We start from the raw sequence: 24,569 nt of genomic DNA on the forward strand, positions 1-24,569 counted from the left end.
TCAGAAGCTTTCACATATCTACTAAAACTCTGACATCAAGGCCACCTATGAATTACCTATAACCATTTTTAAAATGTAATCCCACAACTCTTCTGTGAACTAACCATATTGGAGTACCTGCAGTTTGTCAGATGTACTCTAAAGCTTTCTGCCTGCCTGATTTTCGCTCAGTCTGTTCTCTCCAAGGAACATACCCTACTTTCTACCTTTTCTGTCTTAAGCTTATGTTTTTCTATGATGATCTTAAATTTCATATCTTCTATAAAGGAATTCCTGGTGCCTTTGAATAATAAAATTGTTCTGTTAAATTTTCATTGTGGTTTTTTTCTTGTACAGTTCACATGACATTTTTCATGAGTTGTTTATGTGATTTTCATATCCTCCCATTCCTCTTTCATGTTTGGAAATCGCTCACTCATCTGTGTAATCCTTACTTCATATTATGGGTGCTCAGCACTGCATCAAAACCCCTCAAGGAAGTTTAATGATCCAAGCAGCACAATTACAAATGGCAGCACCCAGTAACTGTTTAACATGTAGAAGAGGAACTCACTTTTACCTTGAGAGGCCTTGCATTCAAAGGATTAATTAGACAGCATCCTGGTGTGGTGGGGAAATATGTGAACTGTTTTTCTCCCAGAGAATGCTTAATGATTAAGCACTTTACACTTCAGAACTGTGTCATTGTACATTCTGGAATTAAGCCAGGGAATCAGTTAAGTAGGTCTTTATTTTAACCTTGTTATACTCTCAGAGAGAGATCATTTGACAAGCTGAAAACTTCCCCAGGTCAATTTATTAGAGCTATGGTGATGGCTGGAGAAATCTTATAAGCAGAGAATAGAACTCACAGCAGAATTCTCTTCCCAGAGATTTTTTAATCTTTTTTTTTATATTGAGTTCTACTGGCACAATAAAGTCTGTTATTTCTCTGTTCTTCAAGTAATGCTTTAAAAATTTACAAGAATATAGGGGCCAGCCTGGAGGTGCAGTGGTTAAGTTTACACTTTCTGCTTTGGTGGCTCGGGGTTTTGCTGGATGTGGACCTACTCACCACTTGTTGAACCATGCTGTGGCAGGCATCTCACAATAAAACAGAGGAGGATGGGCACGAATGATAGCTCAGGGCCAATCTTCCTCAGCAAAAACAGGAGGATTGGCAGCAGATATTAGCTCAGAGGTAATCTTCCTCAAAAAAAAAATTTACAAGAATATAGTTCAAATTGATTCATGAGCCATGACTTAAAAATTAAATTTTTTTTCAGATCAAATTTATTTTCTTCGTAATAGATAGATAATATTTTTTATGTACTGTGACTAGTGAAGAAAAGAAGATTGAAAAACTGCTTGATAATGATGTTTATCTGTGACAGTTAGCTGGATTTACCAGAAGACTCTTATACATGTCGGAGCATTTAATCAGATAAGGTAAAGAGAGTAAAACTTGAGTTTCTCAATTCTTCTACCAATGAGGAGTGGGAGGTGGTGGGAATTAACCATCTTGGTTCCTTATGTCATTTGATTTCCACAGACTGAATTTCCTTGGAAAAGGAAGGTGGCATGCAGTGTGTAATAATCTTTAAAACACTATAGTTTGGCTTTAATAAAATATTCCCTGAAAACAAAAATCTATGCCTCAATCTCAGCTTTCAATAGCAGCATATAAAAATTCTGTTGGCAAGAACTACAAAAACGAGATTTTATATTCAATTTAGTCAAAGGCCTTTCAATTCATTTCTCTTACTGATTGTTTCTTTCTTTTTTCTTTCTTTATTTCTTCTTTTGGTGAGCAAGATTGGCCCAGAGCTAACATCTGTCACCAATCTTCCTCTTTTTGCTTGAGGAAGTTTTTCCCCACACTAACATCTGTGCCAATCTTCCTCTATTTCATAGGTGGGATGCCGCCACAGCATAGCTCAGTGAGCAGTGTGTAGGTCCACATCAAGGATCCAAACCCACAAACCCTGGGCCACTGAAGTGGAGTGCATGAACTAAACCACTATGCCACTGGCCAGCCCCTTATTGTTTCTTTTACCTTGGCTTTTGTACAGTTCTCAGGAGAAAAATGAATCAAAATGAAAATAAACCATTTTCTTATACTGCATTTACACAGAAATGTATGTAGTGATTGGATGATGATCCTGTACATTAACAGTATGAAAATAATTTAAAAATTGAAATTGAATGGTAGGAAAAATTTAAAAATGAAGCAGGACATGCAACTATCTCTCATCACTTAATTTAATCCATAAATAGAATATCTCCTCTAAATAAATATATTACATGACAAGAATCTGTAAAATTTAGGTAAATTTTTAACTCAAATGGGTTTTTTATTATCAAGAAGTAACTTTAACCACACATTTATAAAAAAGGAGAAGAACTCTTTGCTTTCTGAATGGACCTGGAAATATTTCTAAAATGCAGTTTCTCAGACTCATATATACACAAAATAAGAGATGCAGACCTCAAAAGCAGAAAAGAGACGAGAAATGGACATAATCAGTAATGGGATTAGAATGAACTTAAAGTAGGTCATAGTAATATTTTTCCTATCTTAAAGGAGAAATAGTGATTTATTCCTAGCTTAAATATTTTCAGTCATGAAATGACATCATACCACACAATTTAGCACACAACCTAGCTGTTTATTTTACCTTCTTATTCACTTATGTTTTAAAATATATGTAAATTGGCATTCCATCTAGAGTACAAATTTATTAAAGGCAAATATCATCTTATCATTTATCTTAATAGAATATATAGCATAGTGCTTAAAAAATAGTAGTTACTCCCATGGTTGTGGATAACAATAGACCTTCTAATATTATCATTGGCAGTGTATTTGATTCTTGCCAGGCAGTTGTGGACCCCTTTCTTTCTTTTAAATCTATTTGTCTATTATTATGATCACACATTCACCAGGCTGTATTCAGTAAAAAAGAAATTAACCAGCTAGATTAGATACTTTATCTTTTTGGGATACAATATCTCAAAAATGTATCCTTCTTCCTCTATATAAAATGCTTAAAAAGATGATTGAGAATACAATTTTATAGTTCTGAAGGAGAAAATAAAGATTGTGTTGTAAATCTTCCATGCCTAGCCAAAAAAATATTTTTGGCATGAATGCAACAGAAATATAACCCTAGACATTAAAACTCTCAGAAGTTTACCTCACAGGGATTTGTATTTTAAGGTGAAAATGTAAGAAAGATATGATTATATTTAAGGAGAATGTAATAAAATAAAAATAATAAAATAATATAAATGCTTTTGTGACTATAATCAGGATACAAAGGCACAAATAATTTCAGGAACTAAAATGAATCAAATGGAGATAGAAAGAAGATTTACATTTTAATACCATGTAATATTTAAAAATTGAAAAACAACAATTAAATGACAAATTGCTTGGAAAATGTTAACTACCAAATTGGAACAGGAAGAAATTAAACTAATCAATTAGGATCGACCACCAAAACACCCTTTTCCCTCTTAGTTTAATTGATGACTTTTTGTTTTATCAGTGACATGTATTTTTATTTCACATAAATTATTTCAAAATGGACTATAACAAAAACTTTGTTCCTGAGAGATTTACAATCTAGACACCCTTAATGATCCTCTTGCTAATGACAACTGTAAGTGCTGAAATTCTCATACTCACGCACACTCACTATGTATTTGCAACTGAGCTGACAAGGAAGCATGAAATCTTTAGAAACCAAAACAAAGTGAAAGTAGGAATCCTGGGATACGAGTGAAGGAATCTATAGACCTATGGTTTGTATGTTGTTGGCTTCCCCAATTACGTATCGGGTACAGGGGTTAAGTTTATGGCCTACATAAGTTAAAAGTGGTATAAGAGATTTAGGCGTAAAGCTCATGTCCCAAAGAGTCACACCAACTGTGTAAGGCATAAATGAGAAATAAAACATCATGCAGAAGGAGACAGCAAGGAAACTCGCCTGCTGCAACTTTGGTATTAAAAGAAGAACAAAAATTTCTATCCTGAGAATTTGTAACCATCAGGTAGACTTCAAGTAGGTTTGCAGACTAAATTCAAGTCACTTGCATTGGTCAAAAATCTTTGTAATAAAGAACTCTTCAGTTTTGATGTTTGACTAATGACTGCTTTCAAACACCACAACTCCTCTTTCCCTCTTTGCTTCACATTTGGGTAAGGTGATTAAAAAAAAAAATAAGATCAATCAAAAGAATGTAAAAGCGTGGGAGAAAGCCTTCAAGTGATATTTTAAAGCTGAAGATCTAGTCTTTCTATGTCCCTTTACTGGCTCTTAAACACTATTTTGAATAAACATTACAATGGAAAAAAAAAAAAAAAAAAGCCTGCATGCTCCTTCTCTTGGTGCCAGTGGGAAGTTCAAACCATGCAAACTCCAGATCTCAAGTGGAACCTTCACCCTGGCCCCTTCTCCTAACAACATTCTTACTTCCAATGTCACTTCACTCTTGCAACCTGGACTGACTTGCATTTGCCCCGCTCTCACCAGAAAGTCTTATGGTGTGAATAATAAACCTTTGCATGTGCTCCTGGTGCATGTGGTATCATCAGTCTTGATGTCTGAACTAGTGCACTGGAAGCAGTCATTCCCATCCTTTCTGGGATGACTATAACACAATTACACTTAAAACTACAATGGAATTGGGGACTTTCAGTTACTGCAGTGGGTGATCATAGGGGTGCACCAGATCCCATTTATAGGGATGGTGCTCACAGATGCTATAACTTTGGCTGCTAGTAGCTCACAGTTGTTCCCTTCTCCAAAGAGTTGGTGATTGTCAAACGGGAACCCTCTTGCCTGGAAGATTGTGCTCCCTCAGGAAGCACCTCTCAGCCAGTGATTGACTAATACTAGGGGTGGGGGATATCAAGAACTGTAAAGATTCTGAGATTTTAACCTACTTACAAACTAAAAAATTAACTCCCCACAGTTTCATGAATGCTGGCAAAAGATACAAAACTTTCATAGTCAGAGACAAAGAACTTTTTATCACTCACAGTAATAGGAACAGCCAGACTATCAAAGCTGGTTCCCTGGGCCCTAGTGCCTATATGGCAACATGAAAAGGACCAGGTAACACTAATGCCTGAAGTAGATCATTTGACAGGAGAAGAATCTTGAGCTTAAGGGATAGAATTCTTGTGTACATGTGAGGAAGACTGGCCCTGAATTAACATCTGTTGCCAATCTTCCTCTCTTTGCTTGAGGAAGATTGTCACTGAGCTAACATCTGTGCCAACCTTCCTCTATTTTATGTGGAACACTGCCACAAAATGGATTGATGAGCGGTGTGTAGGTCTAAGCCCAGGATCTGAACCCACAAACCCTGAGCTGCAGAATTAGAATGTGCGAACTCAATCACTACACCACTGGGCCAGCCTGGGAATAGAATTTTTTCTAATGGGCTGTAAGCTGACCCTACCTTTGTCCCAGAAGGAGACATTATCTTTATCATACTGGACAGTAAATAAACCTGCTTTTCACTCCAGAGATAGACATTCTGTCTAGCTTCCAAGGCTGTCCACTGTAGAAGCAAGCTTTAAAAGATAGTCCAGAACAAAGGAAGTCAGTGCCTCTGCTCATAAGATAGGGGGAAACACAAGACATCTATGGAGAATTGACTCCCAACAGATGGGTTTATTTCCTAATCTACCATTGTATACTTTGAATTTTTTAATAATAATAGAAAAACAGAAATATGACAGTAATCATGACTAATGTAAAAAATTATCTTTATCTCTACCTTACAACTTAACATCAGAATAAAATATAGATGAGATATGACAAGAAATATAAAGATATAAAGCACATATAATATAATAATATAAAGTATACACACACATGCATATATTCCTTGTTAACTAAGAAGGCACATTTAGGAATGATACAAAATTCAGAGCCATAAATCATAAGAGTAAGAGATTTGACAATATAATAAAATTTCTGTATGCTAGAAAACAAAATTAGAATGTTTTAAAAAAGACAAACTACAAATTTATAAAATAATTTAAAAATATATATTACACAATTAACAACAATGATGTATAATGAGAATACACAAAATTTTATGAAACAGACAAAAGTTCCAATTTTTAAAAATGGACTAGGGCCATTAACAGAAAAATCTCAGAGGAAGAAATTCAATGGGTCATGGCTAGTGAACACATGAAAAGGGCTATATTTTTCTATTAAAGTAGTAAACATTATGACAGTGAGGTGCCATTTTTTTTCAGCTTCCTATTGGTAAAGGTAAAAACAATGCTATTCCACATTATTAAGAAAAAGTTTCTCAAACACAGTCAGTAGGGAAGATAATTGATACAACATTTCTAAAGAGAAATTAGATAATCAGTATCAAAATTTCTTTTAATATATCAATTCAACAGCTTGGATTGGACTCAACAATTGATTGGATATCATTTAAAATTGTTCTAATAGAAAATTGGAAATTCCAAATTCTTCCTTGATTAAATAGTATGCTAAATTCATAAAATGCAACACAACATTTAAAATGAATTATTTATTTCATTTTAAAATAATTTAATTTATTCAATTAAAATTAAAATGCTGATATAGATTTATATTTGAGATGGAGTACCAGGCATTTGAAATACCCTTAGACATATATGCAAAATTACCTAGATAGACATATATAGCTAGTTATCTATCTGAAAGGTAAACGAAGTTTTAGATCATCTAATTCTAAACACACCACTTTTATCTTTTTTATGTTTTTTTGCTGAGGAAGATTCACTGTGAACTAACATCTGTGTCAATCTTCCTCCACACTATATGTGGGTTGCCACCACAGCATGGCTGATGAGTGGTGTAGGTCCGTGGCTGCAATCTGAACCCACAACCCTGAGCTGCCAAAGCAGAGCATGCTGAATTTAACCACTATGCCATGGGGCTGGCCCCACCACTTTTATTTTTTAAAAAAAACCAAAAGACTGAGGCCCCCTGCAAAAATTTAATTTGCTCAAGGTTAGTGGCACAGCTAATGACAGAAAGATTTTTTTGGTATTGTACATTAATGTTTGCTTTGTTTTTTATTATAAATTTGTAGCATGTGCCCTGGGAAAAAAATGTTTGAATGTTAGTTTTAATGAAGCCATTTTCAACCAGGCCCTAAGCCTTTTAAAGTATAATTCAAAACATAAAAATACTCAAAATCTGTCAATCAAAAATGGAAATGTCAGGTATTTAGGATTATTTTTGTCTTTGATATAATAGCTTCAAGGTTTTAATAAAAATAACCACACAGCTTACCTGAGCAGAACTCACCAGACTGAAAAATCACTCAGCTTCTATGGAACTCCTCTCCAGAGGTTCTAATGGATCATCTGTGAGTCTTGACTTCTTAGACCTCTTTTCTTTCTTTCTGTAGAAACTGCTAACTTGTGGAAGTGAATACATTAATGTGGGGTGGTAGGGAAGGAATAAATTTGACTCTACCCTTCTATGTTCTTCTAGCTGGTCTAAAAATTAAATTGACATTAGACAGAATAACAGGAGAAAATTTTAAAAAGTTTAATAACATGTATACATGGGAGAAAACCAGGAAAAATTGCCAAAATGACTGAAGCCACCACCTTAAATACCATCTTCCAGCTAATGACAACAGAGAATGTTGGGGGTAATGGTTTGGGACTTCAAAGGGGAGAAAGGCAATTCACATGGAGATAGAAAAGCAAATATTTGATAAAGAAATGTTTGCCATGCTTTGCAGAGACAAAGAGATGTAGTGAGGACTTTGATCAAATGGACCTTACTAGATTCTTCCCTGTCTACCACATCTGGTTCATGTGATACTATAATTATCTATGGTGATAGCTCCTTCCTGAAACAGGCCTTATATGTTAAATTCTTTTAGGCAGTTAGGGGCAAGGTCAAAGTTTCTTCCTAAGTCTTTTGTTCTTAAAAATAATGAAGCCAATGGGCCACTCAGTTGCCTAGTGATTAAGGCACTAGGACTGCTCTGTTTTGGTGGCCTGGGTTCAGTTCCCATGTGTGGACCTACACCATTTGTCTGTTAGCTACCATGCTGTGGCAGTGGCTCACATAAAAAAAAGAAAAAGAGGGGAGAGTGACATCAGCAACATGGCTGAGTGAGTAGTTTTATTTGTCTCTGCTCCTTCAAACTACAACTAATTGGACATTCATCAGTCAACAAAGGATATCCACACAGCATGTCAGGATGCCTGAGAGAACTGTGCTACTATACATCAGAAGGTGGATGGACGTCCCTCCAGGAGGAGGTGGAGATAGGTTAAAACTCTCTGACCCCCAGACAGCCTAGTACCTGCAAGAGACTTTTTACCAGATGACATGCTCATAGCATTGCCACGGCACCAAGGACAGGCGTGCATGTGCAGTGGTGGCACGATGGTGGAAACAGGTGACTACAGGCCTACCTCAGCCTCCTACAATTGCTCCTTAGCCCAGTGGGAAAATCCGTGATCCCCCAGCAGCCACAGGGAAAGCCTCTACTGGGCCTTAATGGAGAGGCCCTGCCCAGATTTCAGAATGCTGGAAGCCCCTGGGGCAAAAGGAGCCTGGCCAGAGCAGCAACCCACCAGCTGCCTCAAACACACAAAGTCCTGCTGTGGCCCTGAGGGGGCAAGGGAGACCCAGAGAGACCATGTGAGGGGGCAGTGGCAAGTTGGAGCCCCAGCAAGACTGCTCTGTGGTCCAGGGGGAAAATCCACAGTCCCACAGCAGCTGCAGGGAAAACATCTGTGCAGCATTAGTGGAGAGGCCCTGCCCAGCAATCACAAGACTGGAAGGCCCTGGGGCAGAAGCAGCACAGCTGGGTGAGCTTACCACAGACTGCAGTAGATACCCATAGCTCTGCTGCGGCCAATAGTGGACAAGTGAGATCTCATTTGCCCTGATGGTGGTAGAGCTGGAAGTCTAGGTGAACCTGCTCCCAGCTGCTGTGAAAGCCCATAACACCACTGCAGACCCTAAGGAGGAAGCATGGCTAGATGATCTGTGACAGCAGGCACCAGCAACCTGAGGCCCCCTTGTGATTGTCCCCACAGATGACAAGAGACCCCACAGGGCCACTGTGATCACAAGGAGGGGCCCAGGTCCAGTCAGCAATATCTCACAGGGATCCTGGTCAGTGCAGATTACACAGCTGCTACCCCCCCCCACCCCCAGTAGAAGCAAGTGGAAGCAGTAACTAAACTCTATCTCTATGCAGAGGCACAAATCCATGCCATCAAGAAGTATGAAAAAATATATTAAATCTCCAGAACAGAAGGAAAATGACAAGTACCCAGAAAACAATCCTGAAGACATTGAAATCTATAACCTAAATGACAATGAATTCAAAATAGCCATCATTAAAAAACTCAATGAGTTAAAAGAGAATACAGATAGACAAGTCAACAAGTTCAGGAGCTATGCCACAAAAGAGCTTGATACTATAAAGAAGAACCAATCAGAAATGTTGGAGATGAAGAACACAATGGAGGAAACTAAGAAAAATATGGACTCTTTGAACAGTAGGGTTGATAACATGGAAGACAGAATTAGCAATTTGGATGATAGTAATATAGAAATGCTGCAGATAGAAGAGGAGAGAGAACTAAGACTAAAAAGAAATGAAGAAACTCTGAGAAATATCGGACTCAATTAGGAGATGCAACATAAAGATTATAGGTATCCAAGAGGGAGAAGAGAAGGAGAAGGGGGCAAAAAGCCTGTTCAAAGAAATAATGGCTGAGAACTTCCCAAACCTGGGGAGAGAGATGGAACTCCATGTGACAGAGCTAACAGATCTCCAAACTTTATCAATGTAAAAAGACCAACCCCAAGACATATAATAGTGAAGCTTGCAAAACTCAATGACAAAGAGAAAATACTAAGGGCAGCCAGGCAGAAGAAAATAACCTACAAAGGAACCCCCATAAGGCTGTCAGCAGATTTCTCAGCAGATACCTTACAGGCTAGAAGAGAGTGGAATGATATATTCAAAACTCTGAAGGACAAAAACTTGCAGCCAAGAATACTCTATCCAGCAAAAATATCCTTCAAATATGATGGAGAAATAAAAACTTTCCAAGATAAACAAAAGTTAAGGGAGTTCATCACCACAAGACCTCCCCTACAAGAAATGCTCAGGAAGACCCTCATACCTGGAAAAACAAAAAAAGAGAAAGGGGTTACAAAACCCAGAGCAAATGAGATAAGTAGAAAGACAAAATCAGAAAGTTTCAGCTCTCCAGCAGAACAGGTTAACAAAGGCAAACTCACAACACAAGAAGGAAGAAAAAACTCTGACAAGAACAACCTAGAAGGGGAAGAGGAGAAGGATGGAATGCCTGAATCTAAGAAAATAAGTGCCTATCAGAAAATGGACTATCTCATCTATGAGATGTTTTATACAAACCACATGGTAACCACTAAGCAAATAACAGGAAAAAAGACACATATTACAAATAAGAAGAAAGCCAATATAAAAAACTACCTTCCTGAATTGGTAGTCCAAAAATCATAGGATGAGAAACAAAGGAAATGCAAGAGAGCTGGAAAACAAATGATAAAATGGCAGCATTAGCCCCCACATTTCAATAATCCCTCTAAATGTAAATGGATTGAACTCTCCAATCAAGAGACAGAGTGGCAGGATGGATTAAAGAACAAGACCCAACAATGTGCTGCCTCCAGGAAATGCAACTCGGCCCAAAGACAAACACAGACTCAGAGTGAAGGGATGGAAGACGATACTCCAAGGTAATAAGGAACATAAGAAAGCAGGTGTCACCATACTTATGTCAGGCAAAGTAGACTTCAAAGCAAAACAGATAAAGAGAGACAAAGAGGGGCAGTTTATAATGATAAAGGGGACACTCCACCCAGAAGACATAACACTTATAAATATATACACATCCAACACAGGAGCACGAAAATATGTAAAGCAACTATTAACAAAACTAAAAGGAGATATCAACAACAATATAATAACAGTAGGGGACCTCAATATCCCACTAACACTAATGGATAGATCATCCAGACAGAAAGTCAACAAGGAAATTATAGAATTAAGTGAAAAACTAGACCAGGTGGATTTAATAGACATGTATCGAACACTCTATCCCAAAACAGCAGGTTACACACTCTTCTCAAGTGCACATGGAACATTCTCAGGGATAGACAATATCTTGGGAAACAAAGAATGCCTCAACAAATTCAAGAGTGTTTAAATAATAGCAAGCAGCTTTTCCTACCATAATGCTGTGAAACTAGAAATCAACTACAAGAATAAAGCTGGGAAAGGGGAAAAATGTGGAGACTAAAGAACGTGCTGCTGAACAAACAATGGATTATTGAAGAAATTAAAGAAGAAATCAAATATTATCTGGAGACAAATGAAAATGAAAACATGCCATACCGACTCATTTGGGATGCAGCAAAAGTGGTCCTAAGAGGGAAATTCATTGCAGTACAGGCTCACCTCAATAAACCAGAAAAATGTCAGATAAGCAATCTCAAATGACTCCTAACAGAATTAGAAAAAGAAGAACAACTAAAGCCCAAAGTCAGTACAAGGAAGAAAATAATAAAAATTAGAGCAGAAATAAATGAAATTGAAACAAAAAAGAGAGTAGAAAGGATCAATGAAACAAAGACTTGGTTCTTTGAAAAAATAAACAAAATTGACAAACGCTTAGCCAGTCTCACTAAGAAAAAAAGAAAGTAGACTGAAATAAATAAAATTAGAAATGAGAGAGTAGAAATCACAACGGATACCACAGAAATACAAAAGATCATAAGAGAATACTATGAAAAACTATATGCCAACACATTGGACAACCTAGAAGAAACAGATAAGTTCTTAGACTCTTACAACCTCCCAAAACTGAAGCAGGAAGAAATAGATAACCTGAATAGACCAATCACAAGTAAAGAAATTGAAACAGTAATCAAAACAAAAACCTACCCAAAAATAAAAGTCCTGGACCGGGTGGCTTCTCTGGAGAATTCTACATTTCAAATTCAAAGAAGATTTAATACCTGTCCTTCTCAAAGTATTCCAGAAAATTGAGGAAGATGGAGCACTCCCTAACATATTCTATGAAGCCAACATCACCCTGATCCCCAAACCTGACAAGGACAACACAAAGAAGGGAAACTACAGGCCAATATCACTGATGAACATAGATGCAAAAATCCTCAACAAAATTTTGGCAAACTCAATACAGCAATACATTAAAAACATTACACACCATGATCAAGTGGGATTTATACCAGGGACACAGGGATGGTTCAACATCCACAAGTCAATCAATGTGATACACTACATTAACAAAATGAGAAACAAAAACCACATGATCATCTCAATAGATGCAGAGAAAGCATTCGACAAGATCCAACATCCATTTACGATAAAAACTCTCAATAAAATGGGTATAGAAGGAAAGTACCTCAACATAATAAAGGCCATATATGATAAACCCACAGCCAACATCATACTCAATGGGCAAAAACTGAAAGCCATCCCTCTGAGAACAGGAACAAGATAAGGGTGTCTACTCTCACCACTCTTATTCAACATAGTACCGGAGGTTTTGGCCAGAGCAATTCTGCAGGAAAAAGAAATGAAAGGAATGCAAACAGGCAATGAAGAATTGAAACTCTCGCTGTTTGCAGATGACATGATCCTATATATAGAAAACCCCAAAGAATCCATTGGGAAACTATTAGAAATAATTAACAATTACAGCAAAGTTGCAGGGTATAAAATCAACATACATAAATCAGTAGCATTTCTATACTCTAACAATGAACCAACAGAAAAAGAACTGAAGAACACAATCACATTCACAACTGCAACAAAAAGAATAAAATACCTTGGGGCAAATTTAACCAAGGAAGTAAAAGACCTATACAATGAAAACTACAAGACTTGACTGAAATAAATTTATGACAACATAAAGAGATGGAAAGACATTCCATGCACATGGATTGGCAGAATAAACATGGTTAAAATGTCCATACTACCTAAAGCAATCTACAGACTCAATGCTATCCCAATAACATTCTTTACAGAAAAAGAACAAAGAATCATAAAATTCATATGGGGCCAGAAAAGACCCAGAATTGCTAAAGCAATCCTGAGAAAAATGAACAAAGCTGGAGACATCACAATCCCTGACTTCAAAATATACTACAAAGCTACAGTAATCAAAATAGCATGGTACTGGTACAAAAGCAGGTGCACAGATCAATGGAACAGAATTTAAAGCCCAGAAATAAAACCACACATCTATGAACAGCTAATCTTCTACAAAGGAGCTGAGGGCATACAATGAAGAAAAGAAAGTCTCTTCGACAAATTGTGCTGGGAAAACTGGACAGCCACATGTAAAAGAATGAAAATTGACCATTCTTTTTCACCATTCACAAAAATAAACTCAAAGTGGATCAAAGACCTAAAGGTAAGACCTGAAACCATAAGGCTTTTAGAAGAAAATATAGGCAGTACACTCTTTGATATCAGTATTAAAAGGATCTTTTTGGACACCATGTCTTCTCAGACAAGGAAAACAATAGAAAGAGTAAACAAATGGGACTTCATCAGACTAAAGAGCTTCTTCAAGGCAAGGGAAAACAGGATAAAAAAAAAATGAAGCCACTAATTGGGAAAAAATGTTTACAAGTTATATATCTGACAAAGGGTTAATCTCCATAATATATAAAGAACTCACACACCTCAACAACAAAAAATCAAACAACCTGATCAAAAAATTGGCAGGGGACATGAATAGACATTTCTCCAAGGAAGATATATGAATGGCCAATAGACACATGAAAAGATACCCATCATCACTAATCATCAGGGAAATGCAAATCAAAACTACACTAAGATATCACCTTACATCTGTTAGAATGGCAAAAATAACCAAACAAAAAGTGACATATGTTGGAGAGGTTGTGGAGAAAAAGGAACCCTCATACACTGTTGGTGGGAATGCAAACTGGTGCAGCCACTATGGAAAACAGTATGGAGATTTCTCAAAAAATTAAAAATGGAAATACCATATGACCCAGCCATCCCACTACTGAGTATCTATCCAAAGAACTTGATAAGTGATTCCAAAAGTCCCATGCACCCCTATGTTCATTGCAGTATTATTTACAATAGCCAAGATGTGGAAGCAACTAAGTGCTCATCAACTGATGATTGGATAAAGAAGATATGGTATATATATACAATGCAATACTACTCAGCCATAAAGAAGGATAAAATCGTTCCATTCACAACAACATGGATAGACCTTGAGCGTATTATGTTAAGTGAAATAAGCCAGATAGAGAAAGACGAACTCTGTGTGACTCCACTCATAGGTGGAAGTTAAACATGCAGACAAAGAGAACTGATTGGTGGTTACCAGGGGAAAGCAGGGCAGGGGATGGGCACAAAGGGTGACGTGGTGCACCTACAACATGGCTGACAATAATGTACAACTGAAGTTTCACAAGGTTGTAAACTATCCTAATCTTAATAAAAAGTAAAAAAAATAAAGACGGGGAGAAAAAGAGGAAGACTGGCAAGAGATGTTAGCTCAGGGTAAATCTTCCTCAGCAAAAATCATAAAACAATGAAGCCAAAGAAACATGTTTTAGTGTGGCAAATTCTGCTCCTCTACAGACGAAAGAAGCTAAGATGAAGAAACAAAGCAGAGGGAACACAAAATATACCTTAAATCATCCAATGTCCATGTAAAGGACTGAACTACACACATCACAGAAACAAACTGCAGCTCATTGTGGCAGCATACACCTATAAAAACACACTCTTTTTTTATTCTAGTGCATCAGAATCACCTGGAGTACTCTTTAACACACAGATTATTGAGACCCAGCCTCAGAGCTCCAATTTAGAATTTTCACTGCAGAGCTTCCTGGGTGCCAGGGTTCCAGGACCACTGTTTGAGAATCAGTGCTCTATTCCAGTCTCGTCATTTACTACTTAAGAGTTGCAGTTTTCAAAAGTATACAAATAGATATAGATATAAATGGATATAGATATTGGAGTAGATACAAATAGATATAATTTACCTATATTCTTTCCACCCACAAAATGTAATCTCTGCAAGTCAACAAATATTTATTGAGCATTTATTCTATAAGCACTGGGGAAACCACAATAAACAAGAAATATTACTGCCTGCCTTCAGAAAGTATATATAGAAATAGAGAACATGGACAATAAACACAAAGCAAATATATCAATGAAACCATTCCAGTGTGAAAAATGCATTCAAGAAGATAAAATATGGTAACATGATAGAAACTGCAAGAGCGTTGTGTATCAAGCATTGTTTTTAGGGATGACTCTTGGAGGGGACAGCATTTAAGTTGAGAACAGAAAAAAAAAAAACAACCCAAGAAAAAGAAAGTTCAAGGCCCCGGCAAAGAACTGAGATTAGACAAGCCCTGTTACTTAGGACGTAATAAGCTTTGTTCTTACGCTTTGGGATGGGAATAGAAACCAATGGTACTATTATTATGTCTGTCTCTGAATCCCAAAGCCTAGACAAGGACGTGATACACAGGAGGTGCTCAATAAGTATTTGTTTAAAAGATAAATACATTAAGGATTAAATGAATAAATAAATAAATTATTGGGGGTAAATAAGTACATTAAAGAGTAAATGAACTAAAGAGTAAGTTGTTGGGTATGGATTTCAGTGGATGATGATATCCTGCATACAAATAGAGATATCACTATATTTATAAATTTTGTTCAGTATCACAAATGACAGAATAAATTGTCAGCTTTTATTCTCAAATTCATCCTTAAAGTATCAATCAAAGGAAAATTTGCTACTAAAATTAAAACTGGAGTGTAAGAAATAAAAAATTTACATGGATTTGTCTTTGAACAGTGTAGAGTATCCATGAACTTCAAGAATATGACAGAGATAAAAATATTTTAAAAATATTGACAGATGTGCATCACCTTTGAGTGCTTGAGATTGCACTATAGTGATAAGATCAAAAGTGAGTAATTTTTACAGCCTTCCCTTTGAGAAACCTAGAAAGGGTAGAAAAGAAAGATTCTATATCTGCTGAGACTGTTTTTGTTATATCTGTGAATGATGCTGAACTCTGGTGCATTTCTTTCTCACATTTTCATTATTATTAAGTAACTTAATAACACAGTGTTCAAAGTGTTCTGTTAATTAGATGTTGAAAGCCAGAATAAAAATTTTTAAAAAGCCCTCTTCTTCAAGTAGATATTATGTGGTTGGGTTAATAGCTATTATTCATTTTTATGTTTTATTTATTTTTCAACTATAAAAATACCATGTCAGATAAAAATATCAAATACACAAACAAATGTAATGGAAAGTAAAAACAAAAAACTTAAAAACTTTTCTTCCATTTGCTTCACCACAAAAATTTGGCAGATAACATTCTTCCTTCTTCCATGATGCTTTAATTTATATATATTGAATATCTGCATATTTTTAAGTATATATAGTTTTAAGGACACATAGAGGCTGAAAGTGAAGGAATGGTAAAAGATATTCTATGCAATGATAACCAAAGGAGAGCTGGAGTAGTTATTCTTATATCACACAAAATAGACTTTAAGTCAAAAACTCTCAAAAGAGACAAAGAAGGTCATTAAATAATGGCAAAGGGATCGATTCATCAAGCAAATATAACAATCATAAATATATATGCACCCACCATCAGGAGCACATAAATATATTAAGCAAATCTTAACAGAACAGAAGGGAAAATCAACAACAATAAAACACTAGTAGGAGACTTCAATATCCCACTTTCAACACTGGATAGATCATGCAGACAGAAAATCAATAAGGAAATAGCAGACTTGAATAACACTATAAATCAAATGAATCTAATAACAGAATGAAAGATAAAAATTATATGATCACCAAATGAATGCAGAATTTTTTTTTTACAGAATTCAATACCCTTTCATGATAAAAAACACTCAACAAACAAGAAATAGAAGTAAAGTATCTCAATATAGGCTATATATGACAAGCCCATAGCTAACATAATACTCAATGGAGAAAAGCTAAAAGCTTTTCCTCTAAGATCAAGAACAAGACAAGAAAGCCCACTCTCACCATTCTTATTCAATATAATAAAAATTGTCCTAGCTAGAGCAATTAGACAAGAAAAGGAATTAAAGACATCTAAATTGGAAAGGAAGAAGTAAAATTGTCTTTACTTGCATTTGACATGACCTTATATATAGAAAACTCTAAAGACTCTACCAAAAAGCTTCAAAGTAATAAACGAGCTCAGTAAAGTAGCAAAATACAAAATTAACATACAGAAATCAGTTGCATTTCTATGCATTAAGAAGAAACTATCCAAAAAACACATTAAGAAAAAAATCTCATTTGCAACAGCATTAAAAAGAATAAAAAATACTTAGTGATAAATTTAACCAATGTGAAAGATCTGTATAATGAAAACGTTGATGAAAGAAATTAAAGCTGACACAAATAAATGGAAAGACACCCTGTTTTTATGGATTGGAAGAATTAATATTATTAAAATGTCCATACTACACTTCAACAATTCAATACAATCCCTATCAAAGTTCCAATGACATTTTTCACAGAAATAGAAAAAAAAATCCTAAAATTTGTGTGGAAAAACAAAGTCCTCAAAGATACAAAGCAATTTTGAGCAAAGAGAACAAAGCTGGAAATGTACATTTTGACTTCAAATTATATTACAAAGCTACAGTAATCAAAACAGTATGTGATTGGCATTAAAAAAATGACATATACACAAATGGAATAGAATAGAGAGCACAGAAATAAATCCACACATCTGCAGTCAATCGATCTTCAACAAGGGTGCCAAGAACACACAATGAAGAAAGGATAGTCTTTTCAATAAATGTGTTAGGGAAACTGGATATCAATATGCAGAGGAGTGTCCTACACCACATATAAAAATCTCACACCATATACAAAAATCAAACCAAAATGTATGAAAGATTTAAGCATAAGACCTGAAACTATAGAACTACTAGAAGAAAACATAGATAGGAAAAAAACTTTTCAACAGTAGTCTGAACAATCATTTTTTGGGTATTACAATAAAGGCACAGGTAATAAAAGCAAAAATAGAAGGGATTGCATTAAACAAAAAAGCTTCTGTAGAACAAAGGAAGAAATCAATAGGATGAAAAGACAATCTATGGAATGGGAGAAAACATTTGCAAACCACATATCTGAAAAGGGGTTAGTATCCAAAATATATAAGGAACTCATGGACCTCAACAGAAAAGAAACAATTGCCTTATTTAAAAGGATGTGAATAGACATTTAGCCAAAGAAGACATACAAATGGCCAATGGAAAAGATGCTCAACATCATTAATCATCACTTCATTAAACATCATTAATTATTACAAATGAAAATCAAACCACAATGAGGAAAGGTGACATTAGCAACATGGCAGAGTGAGTTATTCCCTTTGTATCTTCCCTCTAAGTTAAAAGCAATTGAACATTCATTGACTAACAGAGGAAGGGGATTGCCTATATAGCACCATAGAACAAAAATGAGATCCATGCATCTATACATCTGAAGAGGGGTGGACTGGACCCCCAAGAGGCAGTGGAACTAGACGAGCAGCCCCTTTCCTCTCCCCAGGCAGCATCAATTCACACTGCAGATCCTCTGCCAATGCAGTTGCTGCAGAAGAAGAAACAGCAGGCACTGTGGCTCACGTGACTAAGAGCAGATGTGGTAGGGGCAGAAAAAACAAGTGGAACTTGCTTCCTGCCCATCTCCCAGCAGAACCAGCATACATGCAACCACCTTCTCCCTCAACCATGTCCAGGTCTTTCCAACAGAAGGGACAGTATACAAAACTCAGATTTTCCTGGCTGGGACAGGGCACACTGACCTGAGTTTTCAAAACACACTGGCTAGTGCCAGACACCAGAGACTACACAGCAAGCAGCAACAACAACCTCTCCCTGCTTAGCCCCTGCTACATGCCAGCAGTGGCATAAGGAAACCATGGACAGAGGCTTCAGGAACAACAGCAAAATCAGTTATCCAGCCCACAGTGGTGGCACCTCTGACACCAGCTCCACAGGCAGCAGGGGCTGCATACAAGTCTCCAGGTCTCCAGGCCCCCAGCAGTGACAGTGACAGCTGTAAATCCAGAACCTTTGGCAGCCATTCAACCAGCACCCCCAGACAACCCAGGAGTAGCAATTTTGTTAGTTCATGGAGCACAACATGGAAGCCTATGCAGAGCCTGCAGAGAGCTGTTAGAGGAACAAGAGACCCAGGCAACCCCAGGAGCAGCAGAAATGCTTGCAGCCTGGTGACCCTGGTGGTAACACTTGAGATTGCAGTGACAGCATAAGCAGAAAATCACCAGCAACCTCAGAGGCACAAGCAGCACAGGGAGTGCAGTGACAACACCTCTAGCAGAGGCAGTGGAGGGTGGAAAGAGCAGGTTCTCAAATACAACCAGAAGCAGCTCAGAGCCAAAGTAACCAAAGCTGTAACCAAATAAGAAAAGTAGTTACTACCACAAAAGTACCAGCAGAGGCATGAAGAATACCTCTTAAAGAAGAAACTCATAAATTACAAGGAAACTCAGAGAGACAGTTCAATGAGCTCAGGAATAAAATTAATGAACAGAAGGACTACCTCATGAAACAGACTGAAACTCTAAAAAAAAAAAGGAAAGAAAGAAATTATGGAGTGCAAGAACACAATTTTTGGGATGAAAAATCATATGGAAAGCATTAAAAAATAGAGCAGACCATAGGGATGAGAGAATTAGTGAGCTTGAAGATAGAAACCTAGAAGTGATTAAGATGGAGGAGAACTAAGATTTTTTTTTCCTTCTTCTCCCCAAAGCACCCAGTATGTAGTTGTGTATTCTAGTTTTGGGTCCTTTTAGTTGTGGCATGTTGTATGCTGCCTCAACGTGGCCTGATGGGTGGTGTTATGTCTGCACACAGGATCCTAACCAGTGAAACCCTGGGTCACCAAAGTGGAGTGTGCAAATTTAACCACTTGGCCACAGGGCCTGTCCCTAAGATTTTTTTTTAATTATGAAACTCTTTGAGAAATATCCAACTCAATTAGATAAAGTAACATAAGGATAAAAGGTATCCCAGAAGCAGAAGAGAAGGAGAAAGGAACAGAGAGCTTATTCAAAGTAATAATAGTTGACAACTTCCCAAATCTTGGGAAAAGACTGGAAATGCAAGTACATTAAGTCTATAGAACTAATAACCTCAATGCAAAAAAGACCATATCCAAGGCATATAATATTAAAACTTTCAAAAGCCAAGATAAAGAAAAAATAGTAAGGGCAGCAAGACAGAAGAAAATAATCTACAAAGGAACCCACATCAGTCTTTCCATGGATTTGTCAGCAGAAAACCCTACAGGCTAGGAGAGAGTGGAATGATATATTCACAATACTGAAAGACAAAAACTATCAGCCAAGAATACTCCATTCAGCAAAATTATCCTTCAAATATGATGGAGAAATAAAAGCTTTCCCAGACAAACAAACACTGAGGGAGGTCATTGCCATTAGACCTACCTTACTAACAAGGTTGAAAGGAGCCCTGCTACCTGAAACAAAAAGGCAAATGTTTACAAAGCCTTGAGCAAGGAGATAAATAGACAAAGAGAATCAGAAAACTCAAGCTCTATATCAGAACGGGTTAGTAAACATTTCATTATAATATAAAGGATAAAGGGAAATAAAACATCAAAAATAACTACAACCACATCAATTTTGTCACAACCCCCCACACAAAAATAAATAATTTCTGACAACAAAAACAGTGAAGGAGAAGAGGAAAAGGACAGAACCTGCACAAGCTAATGGAGATAAGAGGCAGTGAGAAAAAGGACTGTCTCATCTATGAGATCTTTTATACAAACGTCATAGTAACCACAAAACAAAAAAATCAGAGCAGAGTCACAAATCACAAATAAAGAGAAAACTGAGAAAAACATCTCAGAAAACCAAAAACTGAAATGGTAAACAGAAATACAAGGAAAAAAAGAAACAGCGGAAATAAAGAAAAACTAGAAAATAAAAGATACAGTGGCAGTATTAAGCCTTCATATATAAATAATCCCTCGAAATGTAAATGGATTGAATTCACCAATCAAAAGAGACAGAGTAGCTGGATGGATTAAAAAATAAGACCCAACAATATGCCTCCAGGAAGCACGTGTCAGCTCTAAAGACACACATAGGCTCAGAATGAAGGGATGGAAGATGATACTCCAAGCAAATGGTAAGCAAAAGAAAGCAGGTGTAGTCATACTTATATCATACAAAACAGACTTTGATACAAAAAAGATAACAAGAGACAATGATGGACATTATATAAAGATAAAAAGGACATTTCACCAAGAGGACACATTTATGAATACATACACATATAACACAGGAGAATCAGAGTATATAAAACAACTATTAACAGACCTAAATCGAGAAATGGACAGCAACACAATAACAGTGGGGGACCCTAACACCTCACCTACATCAATGGATGGATTATCTAGACAGAAAGTCAACATGGAAACATTGGTCTTAAGTGAAACACTAGACCAAATGGACTAAATAGATATAAAGATAATATTCCATCCCAAAACAGCAGAACACATTCTTCTCAAGTACACATGGAACATTCTAAAAGATCAGCCATACATTGGGAAACGAAGCAAGTCTCAATAAGTTTAAGAAGATTGTAATCATATTGAGCAACTTTTCCAACCACAATTATTTGAAAGTAGAAATCAACTACAAGAAAAAAGCTGGAAAAATCATAATTATGTGGACACTGGACAACATGCTACTGAAAAACTATTGGATCAATGAAAAAGATCAAAGGAGAAATCAAAAAGTACCTAGAGACAAATGAAAATGAAAACACAACATATCAAAATTTATGGGATGCAGCACAAGTCATACTAAGAGGGTAGTTTATAGCAATATAGACCTACCTCAAAAGACAAGAAAAATCTCAAATAAACAATCTTACATTATACCAAAAGAAACAGAAAAAGAAGAAAGCCCAAAGACAGTAGAAGGAAGGAAATAACAAAACACATCACAGAAATAAATGAAATAGAGACTAAAAAAACAATAGAAAGGATCAACAAAACTAAAGTCTGATTCTTTGAGAAGATAAAATTGACAAACCCTCAGCCATACTCACTAAGAAAAAAAGAGAAAAGACAAATAAAATCAGGAATGAAAGAGGAGAAATTACAATGGACACCACAGAATACAAAGCATTATAAGAGAATACTATGAAAAGCTATACACCAACAAATTGGATAATCTAGAAGAAATGGATAAATTCCTAGAATCATACAACCTCCAAAAATTGAATCAAGAAGAAATAGAGAATCTGAATAGACAAATCACAAGTAAAGAGATTGAAATGGTAATCAAAAACCTCCCAAAAAACAGAAGTCCAGGACCAGACAGCTTCTCTGGTGAATTCTACCAAACTTTCAAAGATTTAATTCTTATCCTTTTCAAACTCTTCTGAAAAACAGAAGAGGACAGGACTCTTCCTAACTCATTTTATGATGCCAATATTATCATGACTCTAAAACCAGACAAGGACAACACAGAAAAGGAAAATTACAGGCCAATATTGCTGATGAACCTTCACGCAAAAATCATCAATAAATTATTAGTAAATCATATACAATAATACATTAAAAGGATCATACACCACAATCAAGTGGGATTTATTTCAGGGATCCAGCGATAGTTCAATGTCCACAAATCAATCAATGTGATGCACCCATTAACTAAAATGAAGAATAAAAATCACATGATCATCTTAACAGATGCATTGAAAGCATTTGACAAGATTCATCATCCAATTTTGATAAACACTTTCAATAAAATGAGTATGAAAGGAAAGTACCTCAACATAATAAAGGCCATATTTGACAAACCCACAACCAATATCATACTCAACAGTGAAAAACTGAAAGCTTTTCTTCTGGAAACAGGAATAAGATAAGGATGCCCACTCTCACCACTTTTATTCAACATAGTACTAGAAGTTTTAGCCAGAGCAATTAGGCAAGAAGAAGAAATAAAGGGGATCCAAATTGGAAAGGAAGAAGTTTAACTGTCACTATTTGCAGAAGACATGATTTTGTATACACAAAACCCTAAAGAACACACCAAAAATGCTATTAGAAATAATCAATGAATACAGCAAAGTTATAGGGTACAAAATCAACCTACAAAAATCATTTGTACTTCTATACACTAATAATGAACTAAGAGAAAGAGAAATCAAGAATACAATCCCATTTACAATTCTAACAAAAAGAATAAAATACCTAGGAACAAATTTAACTAAGGAGGTGAAAGACCTATACACTGAAAACTACTAGACATTATCAAAAGAAATTGAAGAAAACATAAAGAAATGAAAAGATATTCCATGGTTTGGAAGAATAAACATAATTAAAATGCCCATATTGCCTAAAACAATCTACTGACTCAGTGCAATCCTAATCAGAATCCCAATGACCTTCTTCACAGAAATATAGCAAAGAATCCTAAAACTTATATGGAACAACAAATGACCCTGAATATCCAAAGCAATCTCAAGAAAATAGAATGAAAGTACAGGTATCACACTACCTGAATTCAAGATATACTACAAAGTTATAATAATCAAAACACCATGGTAGTGGCAGAAAGACAGACACAGAGACCAATGACACAGAACTTAAAACCCAGAAATAAAACCACACATCTGTGTACAGCTAATCTTCGACAAAGGAGCCAAGAACATACAATGGAGCAAGGAAAGTCCCTTCAATAAATGGTGCTGGGAAAACGGTATAGCCACATGCAAAAGAATGAAAGTAGACCATTATGTTATATTATACACAAAAATTAACTCAAAAGACTTGATTAAAGAATCAAATGTAAGAACTAAAACCATAAAACTCCTAGAAGAAACTATAGTCAATACCCTCTTTGATATTGGTCTTAACAGTATCTTTTTGAATACCATGTCTACTCAGGCAAGGGAAACAAAATAAAAAACAAAAAAATGGGACCACATCACACAAAAAGCTTCTGCACAGCAAAAGAAATCATCAACAAAATGAAAAGACAACCCACCAAATGGGAGAAAATATTTTCAAATCATATGTCCAGCAAGGGGTTAATTTCCAAAATATATAAAGAACTTGTACATCTCAACAACAAAAAAATGAACAACTGGATCAAAAAATGGGCAAAGAATATGAAAACATTTTTCCATGGAAGACATATAGGCCAACAGGCACATAAAAAGATGTTCAACATCATTAACTATGAGGGAAATGCAAATCCAAACTATAACAAGATATCACCTCACACCTATCATAATGGATATAATTAACAAGACAAGAAGCAACAAGTGTTGGAGAGGATGTGGAGGAAAGGGAACCCCCACACACGGGTGGTGGGAATGCAAACTGATGAAGCCACTACAGA

The sequence above is a fragment of the Equus caballus genome, chromosome 18 (assembly GCF_041296265.1).
Source record: "Equus caballus isolate H_3958 breed thoroughbred chromosome 18, TB-T2T, whole genome shotgun sequence".
NCBI lineage: Eukaryota > Metazoa > Chordata > Mammalia > Perissodactyla > Equidae > Equus > Equus caballus.